General features: G+C 45.9%; 1 long non-coding RNA gene across 1 annotated transcript; it reads right to left on the reverse strand.

Moving 5' to 3' along the window:
* Window positions 1-6,890: 6,890 nt before the first annotated feature.
* LOC144383102 (uncharacterized) lies at window positions 6,891-12,610 on the reverse strand. The gene is made up of 7 exons (XR_013450558.1): window positions 12,426-12,610; window positions 11,303-11,659; window positions 10,022-11,188; window positions 8,594-9,906; window positions 8,424-8,481; window positions 7,813-7,959; window positions 6,891-7,696 (listed from the first exon to the last, which is right to left on the reverse strand). It is a non-coding gene; the product is annotated as an uncharacterized LOC144383102 (long non-coding RNA).
* Between the last annotated feature and the right edge of the window lie 924 nt (window positions 12,611-13,534).

Here is a 13,534-nt window from a genome sequence, read left to right on the forward strand (position 1 = left end):
AGGTTCAAACATTTTGGGGGGCAGGTGCTCAAACCAAAAGGGCAGAAGTGTCTTTCTGCTTTTGGAGTCTCTCTTCTCTTTGCATTAAGCTGCACATTCTGTAAATAAGATAAATTAATGCTCAACTTAAGACCTACTGTGGTGGCGGGCGTGGTTTGGCTCAGCTGCAGAGGGGACGGAGAAGGGAGCGGCTCGGGGAACGGTGCCCGGAGGAGGAATAATTGGCCTCAGGTGGAATTGATCATGTCTGTATGTTCTGCCTTAAGAAGGGGGGAACCGGCGACAGGAGACAGACAGAGTCTGGCGGAGAAGCTGGAGCCGGACGCACGTCGATTAAGGCATAATAGAGACCTGTGAAATAAAGACTGTTAAAACGCCACGCTGTTTCCTCGTCTTTCCATGTTCCCCCAAGGACCGCACGTTACAGTGGCGCCCAACGTGACTCGGGGATAGAAACGGCGGGCGACAACCACCAGAAGGGATGACAGCCCAGCCAATTGTGGCGCTCGGTCGAATGATCGGCGACCTGGCGACCATCCTGAGGGAGCAGGCGGACGCCAACCGGCAGTTCCTGAGGGCCCTCCAGGCCCAGGTGGGGAGACAAGCCCAGGCGCTAGAGCAGCCGCGGGCGACGCAGGGGCCCGCGGCTGCAGGAGAGTGGACCGTCCGGTTTTTGCCTCTACTGGCCGGGGAGGCGCAGACCGCAGCCATGGGGCTGCCTCCGGTGGCACGGCGCGTCTACGACGACGTTAAAAGGGCCATGGCGGATAGACTCGAGCTTTTGCCGGAGGACCACCGCCGGACATTCTGCGACCATTCGCGTTCGGCCAGCGGCTGAAGGACGCCGCCGCAAGGTGGTTGCAGCCGGACGGCGCAGGAGGGGTCCACGGCGTGATGCCGTGATGCTGGAGCAGTACGGGGAGGGGCTCCCGGTCCGGACAGCAGCGTGGGTCCGGTGCCACCGACCAGCGACCCTGGAGGCGGCCATCACCCTGGCGGAGGACCACCTGGCGGTGCATCTCAGCGGGCAGAGTGACCTGGAGAGTCCGCCGGCGTCGCCCGACCAGGAGCTGCACCGCAGGGAGGGAGGCCACCGCGACCGACGGAACAACCCATACCGGCCTCATGGCTGGCGCCTTTTTCCCCAGGCCGCGACCAACCGGCCCCGGGGGACAGGTGGGACAGGTGATCCGGGTCGCCGGCGTTCCGGCACCTTCCCACGATCCGGGAACGACGTACCGCGTTCCGGTAAGAATCCAGGGGGGTACACGTCAGGCAATGGTGGATTCGGGCTGCACGCAGTCTATGATTCACTAGAGCCTGGTTTGGCCGGGTGCATTGGTGGAGGCAGACCGGGTAAGAATACGGTGTGTGCATTGGGATGTTCACGAGTATCCTGTGATATCGGTGGAAATTAGCCATGCGAGTAAAAAGCATAGAATGAAGGTCGCGGTTAGCTCCCGCCTGACTCACCACGTTATTTTGGGTACAGATTGGCCGGGGTTTTATAAGCTAATGGGGGGGGGGCTGCGGGGGTGCGTTCACGACCGACAGGGTTATGCGAGATGTGTGCTGTGCTCAGCGGTGACGCGGGGTCGTCCGACGCTGCAGACTGGGAGGGGGAGCCCGCAGAGCCTCCCGTAGAGATTCCGCCGGCTCCCGAGTTTCGCTCCATGCAAGATTTTCCACTCGAACAGTCTCGTGACGATACTCTACGCTCAGCCTACGACCAAGTGATACGAACTGCGATGCAGCGCAGTCATTTCCGCACTTTTCATTGATTAGGGGCAGACTGTATAGAGTGAGTGAGTCGTGACACTCAGACGGAGCAGGAAAACACTCAGTTGCTGGTGCCGAAAAGCCGCCGGGAAATGATTTTCCAGGCAGCTCACTATAACCCGATGGCTGGTCACATGGGATACGAGAAAACGCTAGACCGGATAATGACCCAATTTTATTTGGCCAGGCATCCCGGGGGACGTGCGCCGCCGGTGCGCGTCCTGCCCGGAGTGTCAGTTAGTGAACGCTCCGGCCATTCCGAGGGCGCCGTTGCGTCCTCTGCCGTTGGTGGAGGTTCCGTTCGAGCGGATCGGTATGGACCTCATCGGGCCGTTTCACCGGAGCGCACGCGGATATCGCTTTGTGCTAGTTCTTGTGGATTACCCAACGCGTTATCCGGAAGCAGTGCGATTGCGCAATGTCTCTGCATAGAGCGTCGCGCAGGCTCTGTTTCAGGTCATCTCCCGAGTTGGAATCCCTAAAGATATTCTGACTGACCAGGGCACCTTTTTCATGTCGCGCACACTGAGAGAACTTTATGGGTTACTGAGCATTAAGTCCATTCGTAATAGCGTGTATCACCCGCAGACGGATGGGCTGGTGGAGCGTATGGAACGTATTAAAGTATACTTGGAGGAAGGTCTGAGCCCCTGTAAGAATGAGATCCAGTACGTCATGGACCTGCGAGCAAAACTCCACACACTGGGCCGGATGTCACGAGAATTTGCTGCAGGCCCAAGAGCGACAACGGCTGTACGACAGAGGGGCCAGGATGCGACGACTCACACCAGGAGAAAAGGTACTTGTATTACTTCCTACTTCCAACTCTAAACTCGTAAAAATGTAAGCAAAGGCTTTAATTTGCGTCCTTCAGATTAAACAGAAAACAGTCCAAACAGGGGGCAACTCAGGCTTCGGTCGATCTTTGCCGGTAAAACTTAACTAATGTCTTGTCTCTGGAGGGGAAACGGAAATCCACTTGTTTAAGGAGAAACCACCGTCCTCTCCTGCCTCGGGGAATCCTTCTGTCTTGGTCTGCTCTTCTGCAGCTCGTCTCTCCCTCTCAGCGGTGTGTCTTCCGCCCTCATGAAGGCCTCCCGGTCGTCACACCCTGGTGGGTTTCAGGTGTGAGGGGAATGCTCTGAGTTTCGGGGTGGAGTTCCGACCTCCACCAGCAGATGGAGCCATAGTAGTTACAGCCATCGCCGGTGAACGTATCTCCCTTCCAAGACCCAGCATCTCGTGACGTCACAATATTCTAGAATCTATCCCATAGGTCACTAACTGGCGGACCGGGTCCGGACCCAGAGGCCGTCCCATCCGGACCCGGACCGCCAGACAAGACAGAAGGTTGTGATTTAAAACCTGACGGCGTTTTTATTTTTTTTGCCCGGCGGCGCGGCGCGGCTTTTGCAGTTTTTACGGTAGTGGTTTAGCGGATGAGGAAACGCGCAGACCAATTGCATGCGAGTTAAGCCATCCCACGTGATACCACTCAGCCAATCAAATCTATGCATTCTCGGCGGTAAACATTACGTCTCAAGACAGCGCTGCGTCCGCGCTGAGAGATGAGAAAGTCAGAGAAAGAAAAAGAAAGATAGCGACACATTTAGAAAACAAAGGGAGAGAAACGGACGACTGCGCCGGAGAAAGTTGAGGAAAAGGCGAGTGAGACAGAGAAAGCGAGAGAAACATAAAGAACAAATGTCGCTCTCCAAAAAAAGAAAAGTTGACAGCGAAAATAGAGCATTTAATCCGGAATGGACAGACTTATTTCTGTTCATACTTCCCACAGGGAGCACAAAGCCAGTGTGTCTTATATGTTCAGAAACCGTGGCACTTATTAAAAGTGGCAACGTGAAACGCCATTATGAGACAAAACATAAAGGTTTAGAACAAACATACCCACTCAAATCCGAAGTGAGATGACAGAAAACAAGTGGCCTCACAGCCCGATATGAACAGTCAACCAGGATCCTGAGCCACACGTTCACTGCCCAACAACGTGCTCATGAGGGTTCCCTCAGAGCTGCTTGGATTTTGGGGCAACACAAAAAGCCGTTTACTGATGGAGGGCTTGTCAAAGAACGCATGAGTGTCGTCGCTGAAACATTACTTGACGGAAAACCAAAACAAGAGCTTTGTGATAAGATAAAGCAAATACCCATGTCAGCATCATCTGCCACAAAGAAAGGTGAAATATTAACTGAGGATGTGCTAACCCAGCTAGATGAAGCCATACATAAGGCACCATGTGTAGGCTTAGCTGTGGATGAGTCCACTCACATCTGTGACAATGCTCAGCTGTTAGTGTAGGTCAGGTGTTTCAACACAGACCAGAAAGCATTCTGTGAAGACCTGTTAGGTGTCACTCCCCTTCAAACCAGTACAAGAGGAGAAGATGTCTACCTGGCCATTGAGGAGATGTTAACAAAGAGAGGAATAGAGCCAACACAAGTGGTTTCAATAGCCACAGATGGAGCCCCTGCTATGATAGGGAGAGAGAAAGGAGCTGTAGCAAGACTGAAAGAGGACAATCCAGAGCTCATAGCTCACATTGCATCATTCACCAATCTGTCCTCTGTGCCTCCCTGTCAGATGAGCACGCTGAAGTGATGAATACAAGGATGAAAATGATCAATTTTCTCAGGGCATCCTCTTCCACCCAGCATCGCATGCTGAGGGAATTCCTCAGAGAAGTTGATGCCAATGCTGATGATCTTTTGCTGCACAACAATGTGAGATGGCTCAGCAAAGGGAAGGTCTTAGCGCGCTTTTGGTCCATCAGGAGGGAAGTAGCATTTTTTTTGGCAAAGCTAAGACATCAGAAAGCAACGCAGTTTTCTCTCTTTTTAGGAAATGAGAAACAGATGGATAATGTGGCCTTTTTGGTTGATATCACTGCACATCTGAATGAACTGAATTTGAGGCTACAGGGCGAGGACCATTCAATTTGTGAACTGATGACCGCTGTCCGCTCCTTTCAAAAGAAACTTGAGTTGTTCAAGGACGACCTGCAGGGAGACTGTGCACACTTCCCAGCAGTGCAGGAACAGGTACAGGGACACAGAGACGTGTCTTCTTTTGTTGACTTCATTGATAAGCTGATGGTAAACTTCAGCAACCGTTTTGACAGCTTCAGCTCTGGACAGCAGCTCACCATGTTCATTCAGAACCCATTTATCATCACGGATGTCAGGGGGTTCTCAGAGGAAGTCACACAGCACTTTAAATGGGTAAATCCTGGGCCTCTCCAGATGCAACTGGTTGATCTCCAAGCAGATGTGTCCCTGAGAGAGCAGTTTCTAAGAACTGACCCTTCCACTTTCTGGCTCCAAACGGTCCCTGAGACAGCTTTTCCAGGTCTGAGGAAAGTTGCCATATACATCTTGACCATGTTTGGCTCCACCTACAACCGCGAGGCAGCTTTCTCCACGATGAATATCATCAAAAATAAATATGGTTCGAGGCTCACCAATGAGCACCTCCACATGTGCATGCGGATGGCCCTGACTCCATTCAAGCCCAGGTTTAAAGTCCTGGCAGGACAAGCTAGAGCTCAATTCTCCCACTGACCCACAAAGTGGGGGAGTGGGATGCAACACTAATGCTCTAAAACTGTTAAATTGTTAAGATGTGTTAAGATTTATTATCTGTAAAATCGTTTGAGACAGAAACGGGGACATTTAAGCTTTTCCTCCCTTTATTTAATTTTTCTGAAGTTATTATTATTTATTATTACATGCAGCATTTTCATTTTGTATTTATTTAATTTAAAAAATTACTTGTATTTAGTTCATGAGAGAGCATCATACATATCTGCAGTCACACATAAGTCCAGTTCTATGTTACATGATAATAAATATTGTTAAAAAGTGTTTTAATCGTACCGAATTCCTTTGATTTGAAAGGTATTGATTATATGCAGATGTTTATACAACTACCAGGCTACTTAAATATATATCACACTAAATAGTTGGACATTATGATCTTCCGGACCTTTGCTTCAAGAAAATTTCTCTAACTGGACCTCTTAACATTTTAGTTGAATACCCCTGATCTATCCTGTCCCTGCATCTATGCCAACTGCCCGTGTGCCTGCAGGACTTGGACTTTAGAGACTTTAAGCCACTTGTTAAGATGTCATCAGCCCTCCAGACATACTGAACAGACCACACTTAAATTCATCATGAGGGTTGTTCAGTGAGTGACTTAAAGCCTGGAAAACTGCAGTTAGCAAAGGGAAATGCTGTGTAGGGATCAAACAAGACAAGGTTGACTCTCAGTTCAGAAACAAAGGCAGGTATTCTGGAAAAGGTAGCAGAAGACGGTCCAAAAGTCCAAAGCTCCAGAAGATTCACTGCCAGAAGAAACAGTTAAGACACCTGGGAGAGGAGAGGCCAACTAGATACCTGGAAATACCAACTTTTGTAATCAATGGCAATACGTCAGTGATTGCTTATATAATTAATGATATTATCCCCTATCATTAGAAACCTGCAAATAAATGATGCCACACCAACACAACATTTATGTTTGGACACTTGATGTAAAAAAAAAAAAAACACACCACAAAGTTATAATGTAACATGTAATGTACTCTTTTGATTTTTTTTAAAGGTCAGTGGGTAATTTCTGAGAATCACAACCGTGATTCCTGGCTATTAGAAACAAAGGGAAGAGTTGTCAGAATGACGTCCTGATCAATTGTGATGTATTGATACATACATCCATACTTGATCATTATCACATCAATAATCATTTAAAAAAAGCAATTATGTTCATTTTCATGAATGTAGGAAGACATACTGCATGTTATCTATTGACTGTGAGGACTTTTAACTGGTTCGCTCAAACTAGAGCTGAGAGGTCTGACAAAACATTTTTTAACATCATGTCTATGAACTCAGTGTAGCAGGACGCTGGTTTTGCACAGGTGGATTGTTATTTGCAACACTGCATCAGTATGACTGTGCAGAAGCAGTACACTGCAAGAACCAGTACACTGCATGAACCAGTACACTGCATGAACCAGTATACTTCCCAGTAGTAGCTGAAAGCCTCTGTAAATCTCAGTTACTGTATCTCCAAGTAGCCATTCGTGTATTGTAGTGTTTGCACTGTAGAGCCGTGAGGTGAAGCTGAGTGTCTGCTGAAGTGCATCATTCTGTACCTCGGGGAAGACGAGTAAACCTGAAGGTCTTTTGAAGACAATTTTCCTGTCTTTATTTCTATTAAACAAGATCAAACATTGACTGTGACTAAATGTTTTCAGTTTCATCTTGTATGAACATTCTACTTTTGTCTTAACGTTACATTGTAGCAGGTAAATGTGTGCAGTAATTATAAGACTATAATGACTATGAATTGGGTTTGATTCATATTGCAGTCACTTCATCTAACATGCTAATGTAATAACTAATATCTAACACACAAACTACAATTCTACCCTAAACATTTCTACATTATCATTTCTACCACTAGGTGCTTAAAACACTCTGAAAGTCCAATTCAGCCATTTTAAGTTGAGACAAGTTCTCATACAAAACAAAAACTTCAGTAAACATGAGAATCAATAGATGCATATTGGCAATATTGGTAAAGACTATTTGCAGATAAATGTACCTGAAGACACTTGTACAGAACTGGTAGTAACATATTGCTGATTAGTAACATTTAAAGGCTGATTACAGACTACAAGCTGGCCTCCCATTGGCTCCCTGATGCTTCTCTGATGGAAGCCTTAACGATGGTGAATATACAACATGTCAAACCTCATATTCATGCAGGTGTGTTTAAGCTGCTTAAACTCTGTACAGTAACAGACCACATATCTGTGTGGGTTCATTCTCTTAGTGCTTTGCTGACGGTGCTGTACAGAGCAGAAGAATCATCCACAGCTCCTTCACATCTCCGTCTGTGAAAGAACCGTAAACTCAGGATATTAATAATTAACACGTTTAAACAGCAATAAAACAGTGATGATAAAAATAGAGACGGATCCATGTTCAGTAAAGATTGTCACTGACTCACTCGCACAAAGTTGACACGTGAGTACAGAACTTCCTCCACCTCCTCCTTGCGTCTGGGGGGGCGAGTTGGACTGACGTTGGAGTAGAGAAGATCCTCCTGGTTTCTGGAGAAGCTCACGGTAGCATAGCAAGGCTCCGCTGGTGGGATCTGCATCAAAGAACAAGAAGTACTTATTGGATAGTATTGTTGGACTGAAGTACAAAGGACTAGATAGTAGAATATCTGCAGGGCTTCTTCTCTAATGACTCCTTTGGGCCCTACAGGTTCTCATGGAGGTCTCAGGTGTTTAATGGTTGTAATTAACGTCATTGAGGTTAATGAAGTTCCATCTACAAACTGTCATCATGTGGGAGCGACAGCTGGTGTCTAGATAGTTTGAAGAAGAACCAGGACGTAGGAGTGGGCTGAACTAGAGGGACCTGACAAAACCTCCCAGTGGGCCGGTTTTTACCTGGAGTTGAACTCCCAGTGTTGCTGGTAACTTTTATTTCCTAATTTATATGAATTTGTATTAGATTTTAATTGTTGGCTTTTAAATCCCCGCCTCACAGGCCTGACATGATGATCCCAGATGTTCCCAGAGGCCTCCACACTGAGCGCGTCCTCCTCACCTGAGCGTTGTTCTCTGGTCTCTCTGCAGGCCGGCTGCTTGGTGGAGACTTTTTTCTTCTGGACAGAAAAATAAATTAATGAACAAACAAAAGATCGAATCAAGTGATTCAACGACTGCTTGAATGTAAGATCCACATCTACATTTCATCAGTGAAGTTGAACCGCTCACCTGATCATGAGGACAATGAGGATCATGATGATCACCAGGAAAATAGCAGATGTGGACGCAAACGCTGCTATCCAACCATTGGAGGCTCCTTTTCCCACACAGGAAAGAAAATAAACAACAAATATTAAATATTAAATATGGAAGGTGAATTAATTACCAACAGGACGGAAATAAGAAGTTTAACTCAGTGAAACAGAATATCTGGGACCTTAAGATCTGCTCGATGCAGATGATGAACTTTAACTCAAAATAAATGTGACTAGAACGTCTTATCAAAACAACGTAGCTGACTGGTCAGAGCGTCGGCCATTTTATTGTGTCCTGTTGCCATGGCAACTGTTGTAGAGATTGGTGGCGGGCGTGGTTTGGCTCGGCTGCAGAGGGGACGGAGAAGGTAGTGGTTGGGGGAACGGTGCTGGGTGGAGGCATAATCAGCCTCATCCTCAACTGTACACTGAAACCCTCAGTCGCATCCTCATTATTCCGGGACCCCCACAGACCCTCACGTTACATAGAGGAATAACTGCTACACAAACTAAACACACTCAGTGAGGAGACGTTTTGGAGAAACAATCCAAGCCCCCAAAAATACTGCTGCTAATACTCAAAGCTGACTAGTTAGCATGCTAGCTAACTGTTGTGTTGCTAACAGCATTGTGTTTGTTCCAGACTTGTTTCTCTCACTGAGCTGCTCCTGCATTCTTACAGCTACAGACTCTGTTCAGGTATCAACATCTTCAGCTCTTCTAACGTGACTCTTCTTGTTCCTTCCACTTCTGACTTCATCATTTGATGAGAAGACGCAGCATCAGACCACGTGATGTCTGCAGGACGCTCAGCTGGTGAAGCTTTAAAGTGATGAACCGAGGGTCCAGGGTTTGATTCTCAGTGGGGTCATAGTGTATCTGCTCAGGTTCACCTTCTAGTCCACAATGATCTCCTGCTTCACTGAGTGGAGGACAGGAGCTAAAGGCCGCGTTTACTATGAGTCACTTCTTTAGTTGGATTGTTGATGTAATGTGTGAGAGAACAGAAGAATGAGTGTGATTTACCTGAAGAAGTAATCAGACGTAAGGTGGAGTTACTACGTCCCATCTCGTTCTGGGCTTCACAGTAATAATTCCCACTGTGTTCAGCTGTGAAGTCAGTGATGGTGAAGATCTGTCCTGATGCTCGTGGTGAGTCTTCATGCTCCTTGTACCAGGTGTAGTTAGCTGCTGGGTTAGCATCAGCGCTACAGGTCAGAGTCACTGAATCGCCCTCCAGCATCTCAGCAGAGGGACTCACTGACACAGAGGGACGCTGTGGACCATCTGGAGGAGACGTGTCAACATATTGTTACAAGTTAAAGTTCAATAAATAGACGTTCATAACAAAACACTACCTCAGTAGTGATTATGTTGCTTTTAAAAAGGTTGTTTCACTCACATTTCACATCGATAGAGATGAAGTCAGACGTCTTCCTCCCCAGCTGGTTCTCAGCTGTACAGGAATAATTTCCAGAATCAGAGGACTGGATGGAGCTGAAGACCAGCTGAGGTTCTTCACTGAGAAGACGAGGGTCTGAAGTTCGATGCGCCTTGTACCAGGTGTAGTTAGCTGCTGGGTTAGCATCAGTGCTACAGGTCAGAGTCACTGAATCGCCCTCCAGCATCTCAGCAGAGGGACTCACTGACACAGAGGGACGCTGTGGACCATCTGGAGGAGACGTGAATAAACATACTAAGAGGTTAGAAGATGTTAGCGTAGATAGTTGATCATTTGAATGAATACTTGTGTGTCTTTCTCTCAGACTATCTCTAGTATTCATCACAGCAGCTGTCACAGGTGAGACTCCTGCTGGTGTAAAGTGACAATAAGCAGCCTTTAATCCTTTGTAATGTTCATATCTCCACACATTCTTCTCTTTAGATGCTGCTTGTGTCCTTAGCTGAGTCCGTCCTCTCACTTCTAGTTGTTGTAGGAGTTATTGATTGTTTCCTCCACCAGCTGACACGTCACTTCTACTTATGTTCTGGAATAATTCACTTGAGTCTTTATGAAAATCACATTATTCTGTCTGCTGATGGTTTATATTTGTGTTTCTATTAATAAGAGAATGACATAAATAAAGATCTGTGTCTCCTTTAACATTTAGACTCCAGTGTGTTTACAGCTGTGATTAGAATCATATTGTTGTGTCAGTGTGTGAGTGACTCTTCTACACGTAGACTGCAGGGGCCGGGGATTGAACCAGCAACCCTCTGGTCAGTGGACCACGGCTCCACCTCCTGAGGAACGTTGTGCTTCATCTTTTTGATGCCTCTAGTTTACATGCAGCGGTCTGGTGCCTCCATGTGAGATGTTGTTGAAGCTCCACAGGCCGACACAGTGGAGTGAACTTACACACTGCAGGAGAACGGTGTGTCCAAGATCTTCTTAAATAACAGGAATATCTGTCTGTAGAACCAGAGGAGACTAGAAGAGAAGATCCTCTCTTGATGTTCTCTCTATTCTTGTACCAGTCGTATTCAGGACGACCAGACAGAACACAGCTGCTGTGACACGTCAGCTCCAACCAGGTAGAATCTGATCTTCTCACCTGGACCTGGAGACCTGAATCAGTGAATATTATTTATTAAAGTGTCAACATTCACAGAAGACATTTATACTCTAGTTTTCTAGATGTTGAACATTTGTAGATGATTAATATGTGAATTAAAATGTTACCTGTGACAGACAAAGTGACTCCAGGTGAACCAGTATATTTCTCTCCTGGTTTGTTTGTCATCAATGTGAATTTGTACTCAGCTGAGTCGCTCTCTCTCACGTCTCTGATGGTCAGAGTGCATCTCTTACTATAACTATAACATCCATACGTCACACGGCCTGAATACTCAGAGTCTGTTTTCAGATCCACAGGTTCACCATCTTTCTCTTTAGTGAACCAGAATCTGTCCTTTATATCATAGTAATATATTCCAGGTGGGTGTGTGTAGTCAAAGCTTATTTCCACTGTTGATCCTTTTGCAGCACAGACGTCAGTCTGATGGTAATTCACTCTCCATCCATCCTGACTCTGTATCACTGTAACACAGCACATCAGGAACCACAGTCACACTCAGAACAACATCACAGGACACACTCTCATTGGTAGTTTACTGAAGAGAAAAGATATTATGAGAAATATGAAAATCATTGAGTTTTTAGAAAGTAATGAAAGAGTCCACGATGTCCACATGGACTCTGCAGCTGGAAGGAACAGCGACGTATTGAACCTGTGGACCTGAAAAAGCTCAAGTTGAAGTATTAGAAGGGTTTGGTTGATGAGAAGAAGAGTGTCTTTGCTCTGTGCTCTTCTGTCTGTGGTCAGTCTGCTGCAGAGTGGAGATGGAAACTGTAGAGAAATGCAAAACTCTGAGGGGAACGATACTGTGACATATAGATCACACCTCACTGAGGACACGGCGCTCAGCATCCGGCTGTGAATCAATTATCTGTGACACGGATCAAAGTTACGAAATGTTCCTCAAAGAGACACTGAACAAACAGGAAGAGAATAAAAATGACCAGAAATACACAATAAAATGCTCCAAAAAGAAGAACAGACGTCGTCAGAGACTCGGAGTGAATAACAGCCTCTAAATGTGGTCTAATGCAAAGAAACGCTGCTGAACGATTAGAGGAAGTTCAACAGAGACAAATTATTCAGAGCATTTCTTCTTTGTTAATGTTCATTTAGTCATTATTTGTGTGTGATGACATCAGACCTGTGTGTGAAGTAAAAACACAGCTCCCTGTGTGTGTGTGAGGTGTGTAACGGCCTCACAATATAAATGTAGAAGTACAGTACCTTGTACAGAGAGAAGGAAGACGACTAATCCACCGGCTGATGGACTCATAGCTGCTCCTCTGTGTTCAATCAGCAGATCAGAAACTCTTTATTCAGTAAGTCACCAGAAACACGTCTACATTAAAGAGGAGGCTGATGTCTCTGAGGTCAGCTCGTCTCTTCTGGAGTTGGTAACAAGCTGCTGTTCAACAGAGCTTCCTTTCTCTTTCCGTCATTAGTGTGCATGAGCTGCAGAACAAGAAGCTGCTTTAATGTTAACTTCTTACTTCTGCTAAAAGGAAACATCATAAAAGTGTTGTTAATATGTGAAGATCATCTTGATGAACCTGTAAGCAGCATAAACGTCTCTTCATTCTCTGTAATAATTCACATTAAGTGAAAGGCTGCAGTGTGACGTCCTCCTGTTAACATGTAGATAAATATGTCCTCTCTGCAGCTCTTCATACGTCTCCTCACATTCACTGCAGGACACAAACAACACAAACAAGCTGTCAACTTACACAAATGTTGATTTATTCATTTAATGTTCACACATTTCCATTACAATATAAGTGTCTGTTGAGGACAGTGTGTAGTGTTTAGTGACATCTAGTGGTAAGGTTGCAGACTGCAGCCTCCTCCCTTTAAGTCCTTCAGGTAACGTGGCGATGAAAAAGGCTCCCAGTGAACATATGAAGCGCTCCTCTAAAGAAACTTCTTAGTGATGAAAACATGGTTATTGTTGGGAAGATTAAAACAAGCTTCAGACAGTTTGGGGGGCAGGTGCTCAAACCAAAAGGGCAGAAGTGTCTTTCTGCTTTTGGAGTCTCTCTTCTCTTTGCATTAAGCTGCACATTCTGTGAATGAGATAAATTAATGTTGTGCACAATAATCAAAAGTTGACGACACACACAAATATTTTTGTACTGAGAGTTGAAGCGTAAGCAGCATTTTACTAATAATACACCAGACTGTAGCTCAACTTAGGACCTACCTTTTAATTTGTAATTTTGCCTTTTAATTCTCTGCCTGTCTGTCACGATTTAATGAAGAGAGAGATCCAAAACGTCCTTCGATAAGCTGAGTTCGATCTTTTGTTGTTTTCTGAGAAATGTGTTTTCCTATGGAAG

The sequence above is a fragment of the Gasterosteus aculeatus genome, chromosome 9, assembly GCF_964276395.1.
Source record: "Gasterosteus aculeatus chromosome 9, fGasAcu3.hap1.1, whole genome shotgun sequence".
In the NCBI taxonomy this organism is placed as follows: domain Eukaryota; kingdom Metazoa; phylum Chordata; class Actinopteri; order Perciformes; family Gasterosteidae; genus Gasterosteus; species Gasterosteus aculeatus.